Source organism: Heptranchias perlo, chromosome 32 (genome assembly GCF_035084215.1).
Source record: "Heptranchias perlo isolate sHepPer1 chromosome 32, sHepPer1.hap1, whole genome shotgun sequence".
Classification (NCBI taxonomy): Eukaryota; Metazoa; Chordata; class Chondrichthyes; order Hexanchiformes; family Hexanchidae; genus Heptranchias; species Heptranchias perlo.
Window position 1 is genome coordinate 21,069,285 of NC_090356.1, and position 25,589 is coordinate 21,094,873.

The 25,589-nt window shown below is 44.0% G+C and overlaps 1 long non-coding RNA gene across 1 annotated transcript; it reads left to right on the forward strand.

Moving 5' to 3' along the window:
- The first annotated feature begins 7,384 nt into the window (after positions 1 to 7,384).
- Positions 7,385 to 24,568, forward strand: LOC137301155 (uncharacterized). Its single transcript, XR_010958233.1, has 3 exons — positions 7,385 to 7,547; positions 8,030 to 8,216; positions 22,317 to 24,568. It is a non-coding gene; the product is annotated as an uncharacterized lncRNA (long non-coding RNA).
- Positions 24,569 to 25,589: the final 1,021 nt, after the last annotated feature.

A 25,589-nucleotide genomic window follows, 5' to 3' on the forward strand; every position in this document is an offset into this window, starting at 1 on the left:
TAACTAGCAGGATAGATAAAGGGGAACCAGTGGTTGTAGTATATTTGGATTTTCAAAAGGCATTCGATAAGGTGCCACATAAAAGGTTATTATGCAAGATAAGGGCTGATCGGATTGGGGGTAATATATTAGCATGGATAGGGGATTGGTTAATGGACAGAAAACAGTAGGGATAAACAGGTCATTCTCAGGTTGGCAGGTTGTAACTAGTGGAGTGCCGCAAGGATCAGTGCCTGGACCTCAGATATTTACAATCTATATTAATGACTTAGATGAAGGGACCATGTGTAATGTATCCAAGTTTGCTGATGATACAAAGCTAGGTGGGAAAGTAAGTTGTGAGGAGGACATAAAGGGCTCAATTTTAAAGGTAAAAAACGGGTGGGTTGGGGGCAGGGGGGGCATTGAAAATTGCCACCTTTTCAGACCCGCCCCCAACCTGCCTCCAATCCCCCTCATTTCCGGTTTTCACCGGGGCAGGAGACCAACAGGCTCCCAGGAGTCAGGTTGGGCCTTAAAACCTTTCAAGGAGGCTTTGTACCTCCATTTTTCTGGACTTTGCGATTTAAACCCCGGGGGGCCGGGATTCCCGGGCCTTCTGTTTTACGCCTCGTAAAAGGAAGCGAGAAGGCCCAAGACTAACGGGTAGGTGCCTAGAAAGGCACAGCTTGTGGGCCCAGAGCAGGAGTGCTTCCCCCTGGCCCAACAAGCCTACCTACACCGACCCCCCAATGATCCCATACACCCAATCCCCGATCACGGACCCCCCCCCCCAAATTGCGGACCCGATCCCTGACCCCGATCATCCCCCCGGCCTTTCCCCCCACTCCGATCTTCCGACCCTCCGATTGCTGACCCCTGATCCAGACACCACCCCCCCCCCAACCGTGACTGACCCCCGATCCCTTCCCCCATGACTTACGACCCCATGCCAACCTATGCCCACCCATACAAAAAGATTTACCTGCAGACTTACCTGAACACGTCCTCTCCCTGGCTGGCATCTCGTTAGACTGAGACCAGCATGTCAATCAGGCCGGCCAGTCGGACGGGAAACCAACAAAAAAGTGTCCTTACATCAAAATTGTAAGGACGTCCGGGAAACCCATACTAATGGGTTTCCCCATCTTCAATTTGACCCCCCCGCCCCCTTTGCGGCTCAGCTATAAATTTGAGCAGAGTCTGCAAGGGGATATAGACAGGTTAAGAGAGTGGGCAAGAAGGTAGCAGATGGACTATAATGTGGGGAAATGTGAGGTTATTCACTTTGGTAGAAAGAATAGAAAAACAGAATTTTTTTTTTTTAAAAAAGGGTGAGAAACTATTAAATGTTCAGAGAGATTTGGGTGTCCTTCTACATGAAACTCAAAGTTAACATGCAGGTACAGCAAACAATTAGGAAGGCAAATGGCCTTTATTGCAAGGGGGTTGGAGTACAAGAATAAGGAAGTCTTGTTGCAATTGTACAGGGTTTTGGTGACACTACACCTGGAGTACTGTGTACAGTTTTGGTCTCCTTACCCAAGGAAAGATATACTTGTCTTAGAGGCAGCGCAACACTAGATTGATTCCTGGGATGAGCGGGTTGTCCTCTGAGGAGAGATTGAGTAGAATGGGCCTATGCTCTCTGGAGTTTAGAAGAATGAGCAGTGATCTCATTAAAACATGCAAGATTCCGAGAGGGCTTGACAGAAAAGATGCTGAGAGGCTGTTTCCCCTGGCTGGAGAGTCTAGAACTAGGGGGCATAAACTCAGGATAAGGGTTGGCCATTTAGGACTGAGATGAGGAGGAATTTCGTCACTCACATGGTTGTGAATATTTGGAATTCTCTGCCCCAGAGGGCTGTGGATTCTCAGTAGTTGAGTGTAATCAATGCTGAAATTGATAGATTTTTAGACTCCAAGGGAATCAAGGGCAGGAAAGTAGAGTTGAGGTCGAAGTACAGCCATGATCTTATTGAATGGCGGAGCAGGCTCGAGGGGCCGTATGGTCTACTCCTGTTTCTATTTATGTTATGTTCTCACAATACTATTGCCAAGGCAGACCTCTGTAACCAGGCAACTGCACTGTGTATTGCCACTGCGGTGATCTCACTGTCGCTGACATCATCCAATTCTTCAATAACTTTTGTGAAACCTTTGCGAAGGACTACGGTCTGTAGATCATACAGGACACCACCACCACCAGGTCACCAAGGTTGAAGAGAGCTGAAATTGTAAATCAAGAAGTAGTGGTTAAGTCATGTGAAGCTTGGGTTTAAAGACTCTGTAGGTTGCAGGAAGGAGAGAAGACTAAGACAGGTAAGAAGTTCCAGAGGTTTGATGCTCTGAGAATATGTTAAAGTAGGAGATGAATCTTGATTTTAACAGAATGAGGATGCAAGGAGGAGGAAGAGCGAGTAGGATGATCTAAAGTAGTGATGTCAACAGGAAATGCACGCTAACGCTCAAAACTTAAGGCTTAAAATGTTTCCCGATCTCCCCTGATGGCCCAGCTGGTCAAGGCAGTGAATAGCTGGATGATAAAAACCAGGAAAAGGTCTTAGATTTGATTCTCAATACGTACTGAGTTAGCTGATCGTACCCACAGGAAGTATGGACATTAATGCCCCTTGTTTAGGGAGGGAAAAAAAAAAATCAGAGTCCCTTCTCTTAATCACCATCCAGTTATCATTGCTGGAAGTGTGTACATCAGATGAGGCTTAGCTGTGATGCCACCAACAGTTGGAAAGCTCACCAACTCTCACTGTATAGTTTTACAGATCAAGAATGACTACTAGGCTGAGGTACTGGTGAGCTGCCAATATGATTGGATCTATAATCTCAGTTAGTCCCTTTCAGAGAAAAGAGAAAATTGGCAGGAAAAGGAACATTTCTGAACTTTTGAAAATAGTTCATCTTTGGTGGACTTGGTAATGGGCTCTTGACTACTGTACAGCTGTAATAGAAATATTCCTCTGGTTCATTCCCAAGGTGACAAGAAATAATTATCCAGGTGTTTTAATAAAAATACATAATGACCAATAATCTACAATATAAACACATCTATCGAAATGGGACAGTGGCAGTTGTCTCTCAAACGATCCTTCATTAATATTCTGGAATTAAACTACCTCAGATTTCTTCAGCCAGTATCCCATAGCTGGTTTATTTTAAAAAATTGTTCAGGATGTGGGCAATGTTGGCAAGTTTCCATTTATTGCCCACCACCACCTCCTCATGAAGGGCTCCCTTCTTGAACTTGTGTGGCTTTTGTGGTTGATGGTGTTCCCATAATGGAATTAGGTAGGGAATTCCAGGATTCTAGTCCCGCTGCGGTGAAGAGTCGTATGTATGTCCAAGTCAGGATGGTGTGTGACTTAGAGGGGAACTTGGAGGTGATGACGTTCCCTTGGCATTGTACTGCTTCAAACAGATTTGGTTCTGTATGTGTGTACTCTCTATTCCTGGTATTTTGGATTGTGCCCCGTTTAGATTGTAGAATCAATTTCTGCACTTGCACAGGCTTCTAAAAGTCATCATGGTTACTTTGCTTTTTTAGCTGCTAGCACCTCTGATGTTGGGGGAAGGTTTGTATTGATTGAGACTGGGAAAGTCACATCGCAGGGCTGTATGGGCAGGATCAGAGCTCAGCCTGGCCATGACCAGAATCAGAATACTGCCTTGCAGCATTGGCATCTTTTGTCTGCCGTCAATGGTGCTATACTGCCGATGGCACAGAGGAATGCTACCTCTCGAGGTGAGTCACTGTGCTGCCAGAATCACACTTTGATAATGTCACAGCTCTACCTCCAGAGCCAGGACTGCCGGCTTCAGCTGTGTTGCAATATTACAGCAGAATGGGCTATCACCTCAATGGCAGAGGCGCTTCTGTAGCAACAGTTTCTGCATCGTGCTTGGACTAAGGTCGGAGTCATTAAGCTGTTAGGTGCAATTACCATCTGAATTTAAATAGAGCGTAACCTATTCTTGCATACAGAGTGACAGTAATTCAGTATTATTCAAATACTTGTAATTCTGCAGCTTCATTCGACATTAATCACTACTTCATATACCTCATCTCTTTTCCTGTTCTTTTCAACTGTGATTGTGTTCTGCACTTTGGGCTTTGGCTGGTCAGCTAGGTTTCTTAATAATAATTGAAACACATTCACCACAGGAATCACAATTTCTCCAGTCTCGTAAACACTGAAGACTTGGGTTTCCTCTTCAGGTGTCAATCTGAAACAGGATTTGATTCTACCTTCAGACAGGCCTTCCTACTCACCTTCAGTCTGAAGATGACACCCTCAATTCTGAACAATGGCTTGCATTTAATAACGACACACACCTATCTCATTAGTTAGCTCTCTGGGATTCAAACGGAATGAATTAAAGCTTTTGCCAGGCCAAGGCTTTTGGGGGACTAAATTGCCCCTGAATCCCCAGCAAATTTGGCTACACCTCAAACCGGCAGCACTTGGCTGAGTCTTCGTCACCACAAAGTTTTCCTCAGGTTGGAAGGTCTGTGCACTGACTGGTGCGGTTGAATTTCTCTTAGTCTGATCCTGAGCTACAAACTGGCTGTTAAAGACTCTGACTCTGTTTTAACGAATGAATTGTCATTATAGAACAATGTCAGGTACTGTGATGCCATCACACCACATTCCAAATCCACACATAGATGCCATATAATACAGCCAAAAAAGGTACACTTTTCACAGGTATGTGCATATTAGAAAGTGCCATAGTGAGACTAGTGCTATAAGGAGCAGTTGTTTAATCACAGGCAGGTTGCCAACATCCAGAATTCTCCTTCACTGCACCAGTCTGCCCACTGCTCACGAGCCTAGATGGAACCAAGGTGTTGGTCAGGTCTCATTGAAACCAATGCCACAAAAGTTACCTGAGCTTTGCAAACAATTCAGTTCCTCCTGTATTTCAATGGATGAAGAATGGATGATATAGGGATGGTGCCCCATTGAGAGTACAGATACAGTGGCACAGCTTCTCTGGGTTTTGTTGGGACTTTCATATTTGAGGTTGAGGTCCTGGGGAAACTGCACTCAAAATGGAGACCTGTGACCTATTTATCTTTTCTCTCTTGTCTCCGTTTCAATGTAAAGTCTACAGGAGGCTGGACACCCATGACTAATTGTCAAAAGAGATGAAATCTAGCAAGTTGTGTTTCATTTTAAACGGAAATACAACAGCAACAGAAAACATGGGCAAAGATACAATTTGCAGCATATTACTGTTTGTTTAAAAGCCCAATGTTTCAGTCATTGAGATGTTATCCTTGCGAATGCAGAATCTAAGGATGACAATGTCCTTATTTGGCAGTAACACTGCACACTGGAATTTCTGTAGGATTCCCCTACCTTGCCTTTCAATTTGATCATATAAGTATCACACATCAGACCAGACCTCTATAGGCTAAAATTACTACTTTGTTTTAATTATAAATTAAGTGATGAAGCATCAGAACTAGGCAACATACCATGTAACACAGGGCAGTATAGTAAAAGAAAAGAAAATTAAGACACTTTATAAAGGCAAGAAAGTGCCTTAATTGTCTCAAAGCATTTCACATACAATGAAATACTTTGGACACAGAGTCTATTGTTAAGTAACCAAATGCGGCAGCAATTCTGCACACAGAATGATCCCTCTAACAGCGGTGAGATGATTGAACAGTTAATCTTTGTTTTGGTGGTGTTAGTTCAGGTGGAATGTTGGCCAGGACATTGGGCATTGGGAGAACTCCTTGCTCCTTTGCACATAGTACATAAGACCTTGAAAATCCATGAAGCAAATTGTCAGATGGGGTAGTTATTTAAAATCTTATTCCAAAGGATTCATCATTCGCTCAGTCTGGCACTGGACTGTCAGGCTAGTATATGTGCTCAAGTCCTGGAGCAGGACTTGAATCTACAACCTTTTAACTCAGACAAGAATGCTACTAACTAGCCATAGCAAAACATCTAGAACATACAACTAAAATGTCCGCTTAAAACGGGACAGTTGCTCTTTCAGCTTTTCTCCTGTAGAAAACAATAGCTACAAAGAGTCAGCTTCATCCTGTTCAAGTGACTGAGATTTTAATTGAATGATTTATCTCAAATGTTCTCTTGCAGTTTCTTGGTCTCTTCCAGAAACTCTCAGAATTCTCTATGATGGATTCACCACAGTAAAAAACCTCCAGCTTGTAAAGTTAAATTGCCTTTGAAGTTGAGACTGTCAATCAATCATGAACAAAGCAACCGTACTATTTTGATATGCGGCAAATGCACAGGATTTATTAATATCTCCCCCAGGATTAAAATAGAATATTATGAGAAATACCCCATAAAATGTAAACACATACCTTCTGGAGTCTTTATATGGCTTAACATCATTTTGACTGCAGACCTGAGTATGTGACGCCTGCTGAAATCCCATACCCAGCCGAAGACCCAGGAAGCACAAAATTAGCTGTTCACAAAAAACTTAAAATACACAATCTAATTCAAAAGTACTGGTCAGCCATCTTGTAGACTGCTGACTCCATTTTAGGTTTAAAGGTTGTAGCCCTTTGAAAAAAAAATGATAAGCCAGTTGACCAGGGAAAGAAAGCATTTGTCACACCGTATAAACACGATCATCCTGAACAGGCTTTGGGTTTAATGATATCAGTTATTTTAGGAAGATAAGCTTGGATATTGATCCATAGAACAAAGTGAAGGGGATTTATTCTATTCATCTTTGTGTTCAGTACCAGCACATTATCGACTACAAGGAAGGTTCTGATCAATAGAAGTTCTTCTGGTATCATTTCTTTCTTATTTCTTCCATTGATTTTTAAAATTTATTTGAGTGTAAAGTTATATTTCTCCATTTGCTTCCTTGCTTTGGTTTCCCTGGACCAACACCAATGTTGATCTGAACCAGCTATTACAAAGCATGTATCCAGCTGCCCCACTGACCCCCCCAGAGGGTCAAAGCACTAACCAGCTCCGAAGCTCTCTCAACTACTTTCCCCTCATATGTCACAAGCACTTTCATATTATATGGTCCATTACCTGTTCCACATTGTGCCCTCTAGCCATGTGCCAGTACAGCTGTTTAAACATAACAGCAGTGGGGATTGCGACAGGGTGATTCATCCCATGGAAATATCTTCCTGCTGTGCATTCTCTTGCTAACCTTTTGCTGTGTTAGTAGTGTCTTTTACAACTCTTATTTTCCTCCACGATCATTTAGTTCTTGCACTTCCATCTCAGTAATATTGGGGTTAGGGTTAAAGTTAGGTTTACCTTTTTGCTCTTCTTAAAAAAAAAGTCATACAACATTTCCACACCCTCCTGCCAGGTGCTTCGAGCCACCGACAATGTGTTCAGTCCTTTTATGACAAGTTGCTGCCCTTGTTGCTTCTTTTGCAGAGTCGAGGGCCATTCTCCCCACCAGAAATCTCTTCACTTTTCTCAATCACAGCGATGACCAGTGCCTCTAGGATCAGGCCTGAAAAAAATACAAACGCTGAGCCATTCTACACAAATCCTCTGCACTTCAACACTGAAATAACAAAGGTTTAGATATGTGTATTGCATCAATGGCTCGTTACTTGCTTCAGAAATGTGAAAGGGTCATTATTACGGGTGCATGGTGATTTAATTAGTGGTAATGAATTTTAAAAAAATCAGTCACATTCTCAGGAATCACCTGTTTCAAAACTATACCTGTAATTGTGTTACTGGGCTGGCATAAATTACAAAGCCCCACAGTGCTGACCTGCTGCCACTGACGGTGGTTATATTATATCGATTGGGAACTTGCCTCAATGCCTCTGCCCCTTTGGCAGTGGGTCTACATCAAAATTTTGAACAAGATTACAGTCACCTTCTCTCTGGCTTCAATCACCTGAAAGTTCTAGAGGAGGACTGTTCTGTTAACTGATGGTCACCTTATCCTCCTCATTTAATTGCTCGATCACATTTTACAAGACAACTGAAAAAGTTGATCCCCTCATTAAGCAACATAAAAAAGTGATACACAATTTTTTTTAAAAAAGGGGAGGACCGGAATTCCAGTTAGGACCAACATGGAGGATGTAAGACTCTTGGCAGGGGTCATGGTGGAGTTCAACTTCTGAAAGGATTCCACACAATGCAGCACTACCCAGAGAGAGTGGCCAGCACTAGGAACATCTGCATCGAACATCTGCATCTGCCCACCCCCCCCACTTCCCTCGATGACAGGTAGGTCTCCAGATTAGTCAATATATCCAAAGTTGATGCTTTAGCCTCTGACCTTCAGGTTTTGGGACTCTGTTTGGAGATAATGATGGCATTTGGCTTCCAAGTGCTTTGGGGTGCCACCTCTCAGGGTTTCCAGGATCTGACTGATTCCATTTGGTCCACCATCCCACTGACCAGAGTAGAGTCAAATGCCAGGACTCAGTATGAGTGATGTGGCTAGAGTACACTTTCACGAAGACATGTTCTCTGTTGGTGACAGTTCATGTGACCTTCCTAGCCAACCCCCTCAGGATGCCTGCTCATGTAGGTGCTAGGATACAGGACCAGGCTGCTCATGCACCTGCAGTAACAATGCAGCCTGCTGAAAAGTCCTCCTGGGATATAGAAGGCTGAGGCTGAAGAACACATTGGTTCCAAGAGGCTCATGATACCACAGCACAGGCAAGCACCACCAGCATGCCTGTCCCTCAGGTATGACCTTGACAAGCACATGGATAAATTTCAGAATACCAGAGAGGCATTAGCCTGGCCAGTCTCCCACCTACCACCACTGCCACCCCCCCCCCCACAATAAACTTGAGCTCATCCAAAACTCTGCTGCCCATATCCTAACTCATACCAAGTCCTGTTCACCTATCATCCCTGTGCACTCTGACCTACATTGGCTCCTGGTCTGGCAGCACTGATTTTAAAATTCTCATCCTTGTGTTCAATCCCTCCACGGCATCGCCCCTCCCTATTTCTCTAACCTCCTCCAGCCCTACAACCTCCGAGATCTGAGTTCCTCCAATTCTGGCCTATTGTGCATCTCTGATTTTTGTCACTCCACCATTGGCGGCCAGGCCCTCAGCTGCCTAAGCCCTAAGCTCTGGAATTCCCTCCCTAAACCTTTCCGCCTCTCTCTCCTCCTTTAAGATGCTCCTTAAAATCTACCACTGACCAAGCTTTTGGTCAGCTGTCCTAATATCTCTTTATGTGTCTGTTAAATTTTGTTTGATAACACTCCTTTGAACCACCTTGGGATGTTTTTACTACGTCAAAGGTGCTATATAAATGCAAGTTGTTGTTGTAGGGGTACACACCTCTGGGAAGCTGAGACAGGGGTCATGGGGTGGCGTCCAATATCCAAGAAGAATTTGCCACAATGCAACACTACTTGGAGAGAGAGGCGGCACCAGGAACATCACTGCCACTCTCCCACCCTCCCAGACAGACAGGTCTCCAGATCAGTGCATCCAAAGTGGACACTTTGGTTTACCACACTGGCTATTGAGGTGGAGAATATAACCTCATTTAAAAAGGGAATTAAATACATGGCCACTGAAAGAAAACAGACTCTTTGAAAATATATATGTCCACCGAAAGAATTATGAAGTTCATTGTTCCAAAGTATATCTGTTCTTCCCCATTTTAAGAAGGATATTAGAGTCAGGGAAAGTGTAGTGTGAAGATTCACTGGGATCATACTGTGAATAATGCAAGGTTATGGTTGTGAAGAAAGACTCGAAAATGAGGGACTTTTCTCACTGGAACAGAGAAGGTTAAGAGGGGACCAAATAGATTTTTTTTTAAACTGTGGAAAGTTGAGTGTAAACAGTGAAAAATTGTTCCATCTGATTGGTGAATGGTTGGCAAGGGAACATATGTTCCAGGTTATCATGAAGATTGAATGGAGTAGTTAGAAAATATATTTTTCACAGTGGGTTATTAAAAAAAGGAATGGTTGACCACACTGGCTATTGAGGTGGAGAACATAACCTCATTTAAAAGGGAATTGAATATGTACTTGAAAAGGAAGAATATAAAAGGGAGAGAAACGGGATTGGAACTAATATCTGCAGTTGAAGGCCTAGCAGCATCACAGGCCCAGTGGGCTGATAAGTCTCCTTCAGTGCTGTAATTTCTATGATGCCATGATTCCCTGCTGACTAACGCAATCTTAGGGCCCAGTGAAAACAAACCCCAGCCAGAGTCAGAGCTTTCAGGAAGAGAGGAGGGGAGAAAAGGATTCAAAATTAAAGCAATGAAAGATAGTCTTAAAATGGAAACTATCATGCGCAGTGCATTAGCAGAGAGCTTAGTTTATATTCTGGTATAAATCTGCAGTGCACATTGCCAGTCTTGCATGTTCTGATTTATTCCAGTCAAAAGTTGGTGATGTAAACGAGGCTCTCGTGGCCGCTGTCACAGAGACAGATTAAAAGGGGCTTAGGTTCTTCTCATTAGAGCAAAGAAGGTTAGAGGAGGACAGGATACAAGCATTTAAATTGGCGAGAGGAATTGATAAGATAGAAATTAATGCATTCATTGTGTATTGGATATGGAGCAATTGAACAAGAGAGCATGACAGCAAGGTTTGGATGAAAAGGTCAAATAATGGAATTAGGTGTCATTTGCTCTCAGAGGACATAAGATACATGGAGTGCACTGCTGCCTGAAATGGTTAGTGCAGTAATGTATACTTTTAAAAGAGAGTTGGACAGGTTTTCATTACAGATGGGAATAATGCACTTACTGGCATACAACCCGATTGGGGTGGGGGGGGGGGGGAACAAATATAGGGACTGGAATTCTGAAACAATGTAGAAGGGAATTATTGGAACACAGATGGGAAAGTGAACAAAATTCATCTGAACATGTTGATCATTGTAAAGAACTGATTGTTCTATTTTTCCCCCTTCTCTCCTGAAGGTGCAGCCTGTGCAGGAAATAAGGAAAATTAATTCAGACATTGGAGCAATGGCTAATGTTTTATGTTGTTTGTGGGGGACTTAGACTAATGCTGGGGTATGGTTCCATGGGCACGACCAACCCTTCCTTATTGCAACCAAGTGGTCATTCTTCAAGTGTGATCTTAGTGAATTTTGAGCAGGCTATTTGACTACAGAGGGCAATAATACCAAGCCCGATTATGCTCTCACTAGATGTCCAAACATACTGCATAGTGATTAGGATCAGGAGATCTGGCTGATTTTTTCCCCCTTTCTATCCCAGGCCAAGTGTTGCACCCCAACTGTTGCCCCAGGTGAGGTCAGCTGACTCAGCACAGGTCAAAGGTTGAAGCTGGATCCTGCTGCTCTGTATGGCTGAGTAACTCACCAGCCAGTGTGCCCACTAGGCCACTGGGGGAAGTGAGCAAATTCTCATTTCACCTGTGCTGGCCCTACACCACCAAAATGGATTATCTGGTCATTTATCTCACTGACTGTGTGCATATTGGCTGCTGTACTTACCTACATAACTGACTGCACTTCAAAAGTCATTCATTGGATGTGAAGCACTTTGGGGTGGCCTGAGGTCATGAACAGTGCTACATAAATACAAGTTTCTTCTTTTGTAATCCTTACAAGAACTTTTGACCTGATCGCCACGAAGAATTGAGCAGGAGAGAGCTGAGAAACAAAGACCATGTAGTCATATGGCACCTTTCAGGACAGTTTTTCAACTGTTGGATAATTTTTGAAAAACAGTTACTGTTAGGTAGGCAAATAGGGCAGCCAATTTCCCACAGCAAGACCCCACAAACAAATGAGATAAATAACAAAAGAATCTGTTTTTGGTGGCAATGGTCAGGGAGGAATGTTGGCCAAGACGCTCGGTTCAAGTGGTACCGTGTGATTTTGTTTATTGTCCACCTGAACAGATCTTCGGTTTAACATCTCATCTGAAAGATGACACCTCTTGAGGCACCCTCAATACTCCATTGAAGTCATCAGCCTTGGTCATGTGCTGAGCTACATAGGAAGGCTTGAAACCAGAACAATCTCAAAGGCAAAAAGTGCTAACAACTGAGCCAAGCTGACACTCCAGCACATTCCAAGCCCAAAACAAAAAGCTATACAGATCCCCAGGCAATCCAGACAAGTTATTTTTCCTTACTTCCTTCACTGAAGCTTCAAAGTGGACTTTTTAAACTTTCTTGCCACGGCCATTGGCTGCTTTGGAGAGATGTCGGTCTATGAAACTTTTCGCTTATTTCAATCGTTAGCAAAAAACATTTTTTAAATGAAACCCAATTTGAAATGTCCTGCTGGTAATTCAGCCAAGTGTTACAGGCAGTATAATCCAGTCATTCAGGAACAAAATTACAACTAGCAATCTGTCCAAAGCCCAAACAAACACAATGGTAACAAGTTAAGCTGATCTTGGCTTAATTGTTCTGTCTCACCCTTCCGACGAGGAGAATAAAGACCCGAGAGTGTATAATGTAAATTATACATCAGGTGCATATTATAATCATGTTTATTTTTCTCTTATTTTCCTCTCTACAACACACAAAATCAAACACTGTTTCTGGCCTAGACAACAAACAGACCTGCCTTCCAGCTCCTGTCTCTTTCCTACCCTTCAGTCAGTTTCTTATTCGTTCCTAGGGTTTACCCTGAAGCCACACCTTGAGTTTAATTAATAGCCTTTTGTGTGGAACTTTATCAAAATGTTTTTGGAAGTTGAGGTACACCATGGCATCAGGCTAACTGCAGTCCACTTGGGCTGTCACTTCCTCAAAGAAGTCGAAGACATTGGCCAGGCAGGAACATCTCCTTCTGAATCCACACGGGCTGCTGTAACTACATTATTGTAGAGATAATCTTCAAGTTTACTCCTGATAATTGATTCCATTATTTTACATGGAATGGAAGTAAGACTAATGGGTCTATAGTTGCCTGTGACTTTGTCACCCTTTTTGAATATGGGCAGCACATCAGCACAGTTCCAATCCACTGGTACCTCCGCAGTGTCCATTGACTCCATCAATAATTGTCAATGCTTCACAAATCTCCTCCCTAGTCTCACAGTACTCTGCGATAAATACCATCTATGGGGATCTATTTGTTTTTGAGACAGTTTAGCCTATCAAGTCATTGACATTACTTGGGATATGTTTGTTTGGAGGGGGCATTTTGCTCTCGTCTTCCCTTTCAGAGGAAGTGTCATTTAGAATATTTACTATTTTGTGCTTATCCTCAGTTTCAAGCCTATTTGTATCTTAGGGTTTTCACCTGACTCTTTTACATTGGTGGGAATGAAATATTTCTTATATGGTCATGCTCAGCCATGATTGCTATGCCTTTTGCCAGGCCCAGTATTGCCTTTTATCATCCTTTTAACATGTTTCTGCATTTTACTATATTCATTCCAGTGAGCTCCTTCTCCTTTCCCATTGCAGGATTTGTACAGGCTATGTATCTTGATCACCTCACTTTTAATTTGTTTGTTAATCCATTTGGGGTCACGTTTGCTTAGTCACAGTTTTGGCAATGTATTTATGCTGCATGCTCTGCATTATACTTTCAAAAGGTGTTCCACTTACCCCCTGCTGAAATGTTACAGAAAAAAAGCTTCCCTCAATCTATTTGCTTTTGTTCTCCCTCATTTCATCAAATTTAGCCTTTTCAAAGTTCTGTAACTGGCTTCTGGGCTTGGGTATTTGATTCTCTATTCATGTTAGACTACCATTTGATGGTCACTGCCATCCACAAGATGCACTGCAGCAACTCGCCAAGGCTTCTTCGACAGCACCTCCCAAACCCACGACCTCTACCACCTAGAAGGATAAGAGCAGCAGGCACATGGGAACAACACCACCTGCACGCTCCCCTCCAAGTCACACGCCATCCAGACTTGGAAATATACCGCCGTTCCTTCATCGTCACTGGGTCAAAATCCTGGAACTCCCTTCCTAACAGCACTGTGGGAGAACCTTCACCACACGGACTGCAGCGGTTCAAGAAGGCGGCTCACCACCACCTTCTCAAGGGCAATTAGGGATGGGCAATAAATGCCGGCCTCGCCAGCAATGCCCACATCCCATGAACGAATAAAAAAAAATAAACTTCCATATGTTGTACATTTCCTGAGTTCTTAGCAAGTACCGGATCTAACTGAGCATTGGCTCTCTTGGCTTCCTTGCCATGTTGGGTCAAGAAGCTGTCATGGACTACACACTTCTATTGTCAAATCCATTCGGTTTGTTGGAGACTTGACTTCCTTCATAGTCTCTTGATGGCCTGGTGTGATGTAGTCTTGTGGTCTGTGGCCCCATTATCTCAACAATGACTTTTGCACATCAAAAACCTATTAGAGGACTTCTGGTAGTTTCTGTTTGCAGTTTTTAAAATTAATTATCCTAATGTTCAAATGTAATGTTGAAAAGCTATTTACCAGTTTCTGCTGCTCCATTGTCCCGGCTAAGAAAATGGGATCCCTTCCACACACTGTGTGGATTAGGGCCAAGCTGTCTGCCTTTATTGTCCCAGCTAAGTTCCAATGTTTTTACAAGCCAAAAACTTGTTCTGCAGGTTTAAGGGACAAACTTAACCCCTTACCTGAATGTCCAACTTTCCAAGTTCACAATATCAAAAGAGGTTCTAACCCCTGTCTCAGTGTCTTTAGTGTACAGACATTCAAGAATGTCCAACTCCAGGGTCCAAAAAGGCTCTCAAATCTCACACTTCCAAATGGATTGCATCAGTAATTGAATAAGGCCTTTGAAATGTTAAATAAAAGCCATTCTTGCAGTTTCTGATCTGTGCCAAGCTATTCGTTCAAGAGCAAGCTATTAGTACACAAGTTAGGTTATCTAAGGAAAGATAGGAGAGAGGAAATGATCTGGCAGTTAATCAGATGAAGGGAGGTGGGCCTAATTGTTCACACACGATCAACCTGAATGGCAAAACTGATTATAAATTACAATTGCAGTGTGTACCATCTACAGGATACACTGCAGCAACTCGCCAAGGCTTCTTCGACAGCACCTCCCAAACCCACAATCTCTACCACCTAGAAGGACAAGATCAGCAGGCACACGGGAACAACACCACCTACACGTTCCCCTCCAAATCACACGCCATCCAGACTTGGAAATATATCGCCGTTCCTTCATCATCACTGGGTCAAAATCCTGGAGCTCCTTACCTAACAGCACTGTGGGAGAACCTTCACCACACAGACTGCAGAGGTTCACCACCACCTTCTCAAAGGCAATTAGGGATGGGCAATAAATGCTGGCTTGCCAGCAACGCCCACATCTCATGAATGAATAAAAAAAATTGCCTGTCGATTGAGAAAAACTCCTCCTTTGATCTTGTGTTTTGCATTCTGCTTGGAAAGCCAGAAGAATGGCATAATATCCATTTCATCAGTTCCCAGTTCCCCTGCTTCAACCCTGTGTTTTCACATCGTAGTGATAAGATAGGACTTCATGGAACGCTGAAGCACTTAGTTAAATACGCTAAGATTTTGGAGACCGTTATTTTTGAGACAATTTAAGGTGTCATTCAAGTTAAGTATTTGTGATGACTTGTTTTGCTGTGTGCCATTTGTTTTTGTGCAACTATAATTCTTGTAAATAATGAGTCCTAGTTTTAGCTTGAATGATATGGTCACATTCAGAAAGGATGGGACTGCAGGTGAGCAGTTTAAAACCTCTGGTGTGAATTAACTTGTGGAAAGGGTTAATAATCCTGCAGCACATTCCATGTGCCTCATAGCTCACATAAAAAAGGTGTAAGTTTCTGATCGAGGTGCAGGACTGCCCACAGAAACTGGGTGTTGCCATAAACACAACTGTAACACCAGCTTCCCTCTGGTACCTTCTCAAAGTGTCCATTTTTTATGAGTGAGCGTGGACACTGAGTATTGGTAGGTTAACATTTTGGAGAAATTCCAATCAGGCTTCAGACCCCTTATACATCTTTAGCTTTTACTTTAGGGTGATTTTGTAATCCAGCATTCAAGTGGCAATGAGAAGGGGCCAAAGCCAGGACTGACCTCTCCCTGTGCACACTTACTGACCTGCGGAATCCCTTGTATCATAATCAGGGAAGACCTCAAACAGCATGTGTGCTGTGGTGCAGAATAAGTAAGCACTGTGTGGTTTTAATTATCTCACTGTAGGCCCTAGAGGCCCCCAGACATGTCACAATACTCATGACTGCCCTCCAGATCATGCAAGTGACAGGAGGCAAGCTGAGGATTTGCATAATTCCAAGCAACACGTGAGGCAGCAGATGAACCATGACTGGTGACTGTCAGAAGAAAGGGTTTCAGTAACCAAGTTCATCCAAGTTTTTGACATTACGGTAGGAAGCTTCTGTTTAACAGCCTATCTAGTGTTACACCATTATTTATTTATTCTCAAAGACTTCTCGTTGAGATGATATTATACAATGTATTGAATAAACTGATTTTCACTCCAACAAGATCCCCATGCTACCAGCATACATTTGATTATGTTTTACTTACATGAATATGTTGACTGGGGATTTAACAAGCGTCTGCACCAATATACATTCTAAAAATCAAATTGGAGCAACAAATTAGGATTAATTCATTTCTTCTGAATATCTTTGTTTAAACCTTGAGTATTGATGGTATTAATGGGGGAATTGAGTTGGAGGAGTTACTGAACACAGCAGCCCAGGGAGCTGAATTAACATACACAATCTCCTGATTAGGATAGAGGAAAAGAAGACTAATGATGATCCCTCTCACCTCTAGTCTCCAAAGCCTGTCACTCTTCTTTGCAACTTTTTTGACTTGATTTTAATTGATGTTACTATGGCCGTTGCTGCTCCCCTCTTGTTCCTCTTTAGCTTCAAATATAAATTCCTTCTCCCTGCCTCCACACTGAGCTGAAATGAAGACTTCTCGCATTATTTCCTACTCAATCATTTGCTCTTTCCTGGACTTCTCACTTTCCTCAGTCTTCCCTTTCTTCTACAATCTACAGGCTTTTAAAACCTAAGTTTGGCACAGCCTAATTGCTACTATTTGATTAATCTCTTTCTCTTTAGAGGGTAATTTTGAGTGTGTTTTGCAGCTATCTCTGACCAGTGCTCTTGTCTAGCAGGGCTCCATGCTGAGAGCTTTGCCTCAAAATTGCCCCTCCAGTGTCCTGCACCATGGGCTTTGGCCTTGTACCTGGGTGTGTCAGGTATATAGCTAATGCTGAAGCACCAAGGTTAATAATGTTGTTTGTACTGGTGCTAAATTTGTACGGTTAGGTTCGGAAAGTCTTCCAAGTCAGTATCCATGACGATCCTATTAGTACTCACTATTCAAAACATTAACAGAGGACATTAAAGGTTATTAGAATTTGGAACTGATTTTTAAAAAGAGATCCAAGGGTGAAAATGCAGAGATTAATAATTCCCCGTGAGTGAGCTACATTGCGGCAATTGCTGGGCCTGGTTATGCAGTTCAGTGTAGGCCCCAACTACTAGTTTGCATCATGTTCTTTTTTTTGTCAACTTTCCCCGCCGCTCCTCTCATGAAGGCATTGACTTCTTGCTGGGGACAGTTTGTAAGAGCAGGAACCCTTCACCATTCTTCATGTGGAAGCCTAGTGAGTGTTTGCAAGTTATTTGACTGTGGAGGGCATGACAGCCAAGCTCAATGTCCACACATAAGCATTTTCCAGCAGGGGGCGGTCACTGGATAGAAATCAGGAGCAGGATCCCTGGTTGATTTTCCCCTTTTCGAATACATTTGCAATGTGATGTTTACTTAAGATAGTCTAACCACCTCCCCTTGACATTCAACAGCATTACTATTGCCAAATCCCCCCACTATCAACATCCTGGGGGGGGTCACCATTGACCAGAAACTTAACTGGACCAGCCACAGAAATACTGTGGATACAAGAGCAGGTCAGAGACTGGGTATTCTGTGACGAGTTACCTCCTGACTCCCCAAAGCCTATCCACCATCTACAAGGCACAAGTCAGGAGTGTGATGGAATACTCTCCACTTGCCTGGACGAGTGCAGCTCTAACAACACTCAAGAAGCTCGACACCATCCAGGGCAAAGCAGCTCACTTGATTAGCACCCCATCCATCACCTTAAACATTCACTCCCTCCACCACTGGCGCACCGCGGCTGCAATGTGTACCTTCTACAAAATGCACTGCAGCAACTCGCTAAGGCTTCTTTGACAGCACCTCCGAAACCTGCGACCTCTACCTCCTAAAAAGGACAAGGGCAGCAGGCACATGGGAACAACACCACCTACACATTCCCCTCCAAGTCACACACCATTCTGACTTGGAAATATATCGCCGTTCCATCAAAATCCTGGAACTCCCTACCTAACAGCACTGTGGGAGAACCTTCACCACACGGACTGCAGCGGTTCAAGGCGGCGGCTCACCACCACCTTCACAAGGGCAATTAGGGATGGGCAATAAATGCCGGCCTCGCCAGCGACGCCCACATCCCATGAATAATTTTTTTTAAAAATGGTTAATTGGCTGTTACTGGCATTGGGGGGAGGGAGGGGGCGTCAATGGATAACTTTACTGAGTCAAGTACAGATCTGTACTCCATTGGGTAACTTCCCTCTCAGCTAATTCAGATATGTATGGCTTCAATAGTTACTCTTGTGCAGAGTCCAAAGATTCACCTTTGTAAGGCTCTTGGACTTGACACCAATTTGGTTGCAAATATTCTTTAGTGAGTCTTCATGCACTCAATGTCTTAAGCAATAGTCACAGAGAAATAAATGATATTACCTGCTTTCGTTCTAGATACAGAAAGTAATCTTCATCGATTCTTTCATTCTTGCCTCTCTCTACAAATTGTGAAGGAAAGCTTAAGAGCTTTATAAGATCCTAGACATGCCCCAAAAAGGAGCTGTTTTTCAGTTTCCTAATTGATCCGTTGATCATTGTCTTGTCTGTTTCTGATATAGGCTACCCTCTTATCTGGGAGACCACTGACCCCTTATTCAGGATTCCTTGATAACAAAAGACTTCTCCTTGCTGAAAGCTTTTTCTTGCTAAATGTCATCCATACCCTGAAGAATTCTGGGAATGAGCAACTTGTCCATTTTATTATTGCTAGCTGCAGTACAAGTCTACAAGCTATTTATAAGTGAAAAGAAAGCAAAAACCTTAATCACACGAGAATAAACCAAATCCTAATCCTACGTATATATGTATATAAGAACAGGGTATCGAACACCTTGAGAACCTTTGCCTTTCCTGCTGTTTTGTGCAGTGATGGAACCAGTGTCTGAAATTCTACATGTCCAACTTGGGTTGGGTGATTGAGGTGAAGAATCATTCATTATTAGTAATGATGGTCAGTCCAGAGAAAGGGAGCTTTCATTCAGTCGAGAGATGAAATACCAGCCACAACGTTGAATTGTACATGGTTTCAGTTTTGATCTGACGTTGAACATTGCCTCAGACCAAAAAACTTAACCATGTTGTTAAGAGCAGTAAGCTGAATCAGTCACAAGATGATCGGCCAGACAGGATAATAGAGTCCAAGACATCAGGGGTGTTCGAAATATACTAGGCACTGGAGAGATGAGCTTCTGTGGGCCTTACAGCCTTTTCTCATCCTTGACTTTTTAAATGTTTTTATTAAGATTCCCAGGTGGAGATTGCCAATATTCCTATTGCTTGTTTTGGACCAATGCATCCATTAAGGCAGCAGAAGCTGTTAATTCAGTAACCTGGATCCATACACGTGTTTTGTGACTAATGCCAATCCCAATTAATCATGGGTTGCATGCAACAAATTCAAGTGTCTATCTTTGTGTTTATGACTGCACTAAAGTCTCCAAATCCAGCCCAACCTGATGGGCTGAAGGCCTGCTCTGTCTGCTGGCTGCGAGAGCCCCATGTTAAATTGGTTTTCACAATCTCAATCCAATTCCTAGTGGGACGGGATCAACAGCGCAAAACTACCGCCAATGTCTCACGTTACTCACAAACTCACTCAGCGGCCACAAGGCAGCTTGTGTGAAACAGAAAATGTTACATTGATGCATTAGGGCATACTCTGTGAGGTAGGGGGCCGATGTGCATCATTAGAACAGAGTGGATGGAGCTAATTGTTTGATGCTTACCCACGCTGTGCACTGGTATGTGGTAGTGTTTTAGCTGGTTAAACTCTGGCAGTACTCCTACGCACACTTGGGACAAAATTTTAACCCCACGAATGGGTGGGTTGGGGGCGGTGGGAAGGTAAAAATTGTAAAATACTAAAACCCACCTCCAACCTGCCCAGTGCCGGTTTTAACAGAGGCAGGTTGAGGGGTGGGCGACTAACCCGCTCTCAGGAGACGGTTCGGTCAGTGAAAGCTTTTTAGGAGCCTCCATTTTGACGGGTTTTTTATTTTTAACCCCTGGGGGCCGGGATTCCCGGGCCTTCTGCTTCACGCCACGTAAGAGGTGAAACGGCCCAGATCATCAGGTAAGTGTCTTTATTGGACTGCTTGTGGGCCAGGAGGAGCAGGGATGCTTCCCCTAGACCCAACAAGCCTACCTGCTGCGATCCGGCACACGCAATTGACCAACCCCCCCACTCCCCCGATCGACCAGACCCCACCCCCCACGATCTCCGGCTTCCCCCCATCCACGATCTCTGAACCCCTGACCCTGATGACCAACCCCCCGATGACCGACTCCCCCGATCCCACTGAAGAACCCCCCCCCCCCCCCGATGACCCATGACCGACCCCCTAATGACCCCCCGACTCCCCCAGATGATTCCTGACCCTGACCCCCACCCCCCCACCCCCCAATCTAAGACTTACCTGCTGACATCCACTTCCTGGCTCTTCTCCCATCCGACTGACGGCCAGCCTGTCAATCTGGCTGCCTGTCAGACGGGAAACAGACAAAAACAAATTAAAAGCCAACCTTACGTCAAAATCATAAAGACGTCCGTGAAACCCATACGTTCGGGTTAAAATTTACCCCTTGATGTCCCATTAAGTAACCATGATGACTTTAAGGTGATTGGCAAAAGAACCAAAGGCGACATGAGGAAAACTTTTTTTTTTACACAGCGAGTGGTTAGGATCTGGAATGCACTGCCTGAAGGGGTGGTGGAGGCAGATTCTATCGCGGCTTTCAAAAAGGGAACTGGATAAGTACTTGAAGGGAAGAAATTTGCAGGGCTACGGGGAAAGGGCAGGAGAGTGGGACTAGCTTGGATTGCTTTTGCAGAGAGCTGGCATGGACTTGATGGGCCGAATGGCCTCCTTCCTTGCTGTAACTATTCTATGATTCACCCATCACCCCTGTGCGTGCTGACCTTCATTGGCTCCCGGTCCGGCAACACTTCGAATTTAAAATTATTTTCCTTGTGTTCAAATGCCTCGCCCCTCCCTACCTCTAACCTCCTCCAGCCCTACAACCCTCCGAGAACTCTGCATTCCTCCAATTCTGGCCTCTTGTACATCTGCAATTTTCTTTGCTGCACCTTTGGCTTCAGCTGCCTAAGCCCCAAGCTCTGGAATTCCCTCTCTAAACCTCTCCACCCCTCTCTCCTCCTTTAAGACACTCCTTAAAACCTCCCTCTTTGACCAAGCATTTGGTCAGTTGTCTTAATATCTCCTTTTGTGGTTCGGTGTCAAATTTTGTTTGAAAACGCTCCTGTGAAGCGACTTGGGCCGTTTTACTATGTTAAAGGCGCTATATAAATGCAAGTTGTTGTTGTTGGGGTGGGAGGCAGTGGTCTTAAGCACTCTGGACTCAGGTAAGCGAGGGGTGTCCCTATGGCGAAAGAGTGTGTCCTCCTTATTAAACAATCCTAGTTACATATATAGATGTGAGGCAAGGATGAATCAAGTTCAGCTACAATGCCATCGAAGATCAAATAGCCTGCTAGCACTCATTGTCCATGCTCACACACACAAAGGTACCACATGGGTGAGGTACTGGAGAGTGGCCAGTGTCCATGGAACGGTTCCTAGGTTACAGTCCACATCTTCGAGGGAAGAAGGGAGAAAAATTTACTATTCTAGCAGCTTCTACAGTTTTCTTTCTAAAAATAGCAGGCATCAGGAAAAAGATTAAGAAGAGATAATCCTATAATAACAGGAAATGTAGAATTAAAGTCTGTGCGCATTAAGTAAAGCAAGAACCACAAGAAGTGGGAGGTGAACTAAACACAGGTACAACAGGAGTTTGAAAATAAAGTGTTGGAAATACACAAATGTGTCAGCAACTGAAAGAGAAGAGATGGGGTAAAGCTTTAATTGTAGGCCCTGCATGGGAACAGTTCTAATAAAGGGTCCCCTGAAATGTTAACCTGTCTTCCCCATTCAGATACACTTCCACTATTTTCTGTTTTTATTTCAGATTTCCAGCATTCGTGCATTTTCCTTTATTATCTGCAAGAGTAACTTACTCAAACACAAACCCATTAACAGCGATCCATTAACAAAAGGTCGGAGAGATTACTTCCCCAGAAGGTCAGGATATCACACTAGTACTGAAGAGTAGGTTGGCACTGAGTAATGCAGGTGATTTTGTGCCCGATCACACCTTAAACAGGGCAAGTGCCAACAATTCTGGGCTCCATTCACTGAGCTGTTAAAGGGACATCTCTGAATGATATCAAAGTTTATTAAATTACAAGGAAAAATAATTTAACCATAGTTGAGGTCTGGATTTGAACTCTGTATTGGTGGTTATTATTCTTTTACCTTTTATGGTAAAATTTAATCTGCCAATTTTCTCCCTCCTTGTATGAAGGCACGGGCTCCATTCCCAAAAGCACTGTTCATGTTACATAAGAAATAGGAGCAGGAGTAGGCCACATGGTCCCTCGAGCCTGCTCCACCATTCAATCATGGCTGATACCTCTGGTACCTCACTTGTGACCATTCTTCACATGCGAGTCCAGATACTGAGTATCGAAGGGTGATTCATGGGAGGCATTCACAGCTGGGCCCAATCTCTCCTCACCCAATCCCACTTTCCAATGTAAGTAAACACACTGGGGGGGATTTTAACCCCCCCAGGACAAGTGGGACAGTGGTGGGGTTTAAATTGTTCAAAATGAGAAACCCGACCCCAGTCCGCCATGAACGTGTCTACCTCCAGTTTAACCACGGCGGGCTGGGGGTTGGGCGAGTAACCTGCTCTCGAGAGGCGTGGCGTCAATTTTAATATGTTAATGAGGCTCCTGGCCTCAGGCTTTAGCAGCTATTTGGATTTGGTGCCCCCAGCACGGGTTTCCAGAGGCTCGGGAAACCCAGCAGCTAAAGGGAGGAGAGAACTGCCTGATCCAGCAGGTAAGTGCTTTTCCAGCACTGCTTGTGGTCCTCTTCAGAGCCGCCCCACGATCTCTCCCCCCACCCCATAGCGATCTCTTCCCCTCCCCATGATCTTCAGATCCCCCTACCACAATCTTCAGACCTCTCCCTCCTCTCCGTTCCCCGGCTGCAGCCTTTATCAGCAGGCTTTCCTGCCTGGCAGCGACCAGCCTCTCAATCTGGCCAGCTGCCGAGCGGGAAACGGAATAAAAAAATTCTAATGAGGTCCTGCCCTTAAATGCTACAGGATATGCCTTCCCCATATTTCCCGCCTGCTGACAGTCGCCCCAGCTCCCTCCCCATAAATATCGGGGCCACTGTAATCAGGAGTGAAACCTTGGCTGATTTCTGTTCTCTAGGCCTACTGCCACCCCATGAATCAGCACAAGACCAGGATGCCTTCTGTTTCATACGAGTCAGCTACTCACTGCTTGCTGTTCTTAACCCGCTGTGCCATTGGAAGAGGTTCTGGACAATGTTTTACGCTCCATTACAGAATTAACAGGACAAGTACTGGGTGTGCACGGTGCAAAACTCTGTCCTTTTACCTCCGGAACCTGGATTCGAATCCTACCGAGACTGATGGGATGAAAGTCTCCCCTCAGCTAGTTGCAACGGTCCTCCATGAAATGTGTTGCAACTGTCTCAATCCAGTTCCTAGTTCCACGGTACAAAGTACCGTTAAATTGGCCAGAGAAGGCAGAGGACGGCTGGCATGGGAATTGGAAAAGTGCTACACTGGAGCAGCAGGGGGTGCTCTTGGTAGGGGCTGAGGCATGTTGTTGGGGCTGGGTAAAAAGAGCCTTGTTTTGCACCTGGCTGGACTGTACCTGACTTGGAAGAGCTGGATTCTGACAAGGGAGGCATGAAATGGAAAGAGCTCAGTTTTCCAGCATGAACATCTCATTGCTGAGCACAAAAAAAGTGAAGAAACCCAGGGCAAGGGTGATCATAATTTAGTCTCCATTCACATTAGAGACATACCGTTAGAGGATATCAATCAATTCTTATTAAATTGTGGCACTAATAGGTTAAACGTAATTAATATCCTGACTTGCAAACTCTGCATGATCTTATTATTCTTTTACCTTTCTAAAGTATTAACTTCATACATCCATAAAATTGTATAATGTCTTTCGCATTGAATTGCGAACTAATTGTTATGTATCGCACTGAATTGCACAAAATTCAATATGAAAATCAGCAATGCTTCAGTGATGGACGTGCACAATTTTTCTAATAATGCAAATTGTTCAACTGTATTAAATTCAATAAAAACCTGTAAAATGGGAAGTGACTAATGGTCAATTTTATTGTACAGACACAATAAAATCAATTACAGGAATTCTTTAAAATATTGTCAATTAATGCATCTCTTTGTTTTTTTAGGTAAAGGCACCACAGGGGTGGGACCGAGTCACATTAGCTGTAGGGCCCAGCTTTGATTGCCAGTCTGTGCTTAGTAGGGGTGCTTCCATTTGGCTTCAGTGCCCCTGGGTTAGGGCAAAGGCAGACAAATCAACCCATTTCTCACCAGTGCTGCAAAGTGCACGAGTGGATATTGGGTGAGGAAGGACTTGGCTGTGATGCCACCTGTGGTTAAATAGCCATACATCTCCAAGCTCACACAAGATGAATAGCCATGGAGGTGAGGTACTAGAGCCCCTGCAGAGGATAAATTTGGAAAAGAAAAAAAAAAAAATTCCCAACAGGAAAGTCATAACCATTGCATGTTACAGCATAGAAATAGGCCATTTGGCCCATCAGGTCTGCATCAGTGTTCTAGTCCACATAAGCCACCCAGACCCATAATTTCCTGGGAACTGCTCCCGCTCCGGCACCGCAGCTTCACCAAAAGCGCGGCATAAACCCCAGTCATAGGGCTTCCGCCGCACTTCTGGCCAAATTACAGCAGCTGAGCAGGACCAGCTCCTAGGAAATTCCTAGCCCCAGTCCAATCCCAATCTCCTACACCTCCCCAGCCCCATACACTGTTAGTCTTTTTCAAACAATTCACTTCTGAAGGAATTTATGCACTCTGCTTCAACAACAGTTTATAGCAGGAGGATTCCATCTTCGAACCAACCTTCCCTGTGTGACAGATTGTCTCCAGCTGCTCCTCGAGCTCAGCAACTTGGAGCTCGAGTGAGTGCAGGCGGAGGGACTTCCTGGTTGTTCAAACCAAACAGGAACTCCCAACTCCAGCAAGATTCACACAACACAGGTCACAGCAATCCTCCCATTGTGACCATTCTAAACTTTACTAACTTATACCAAACATAATATTTAAAGCTTATAGTATACAGTATGACAC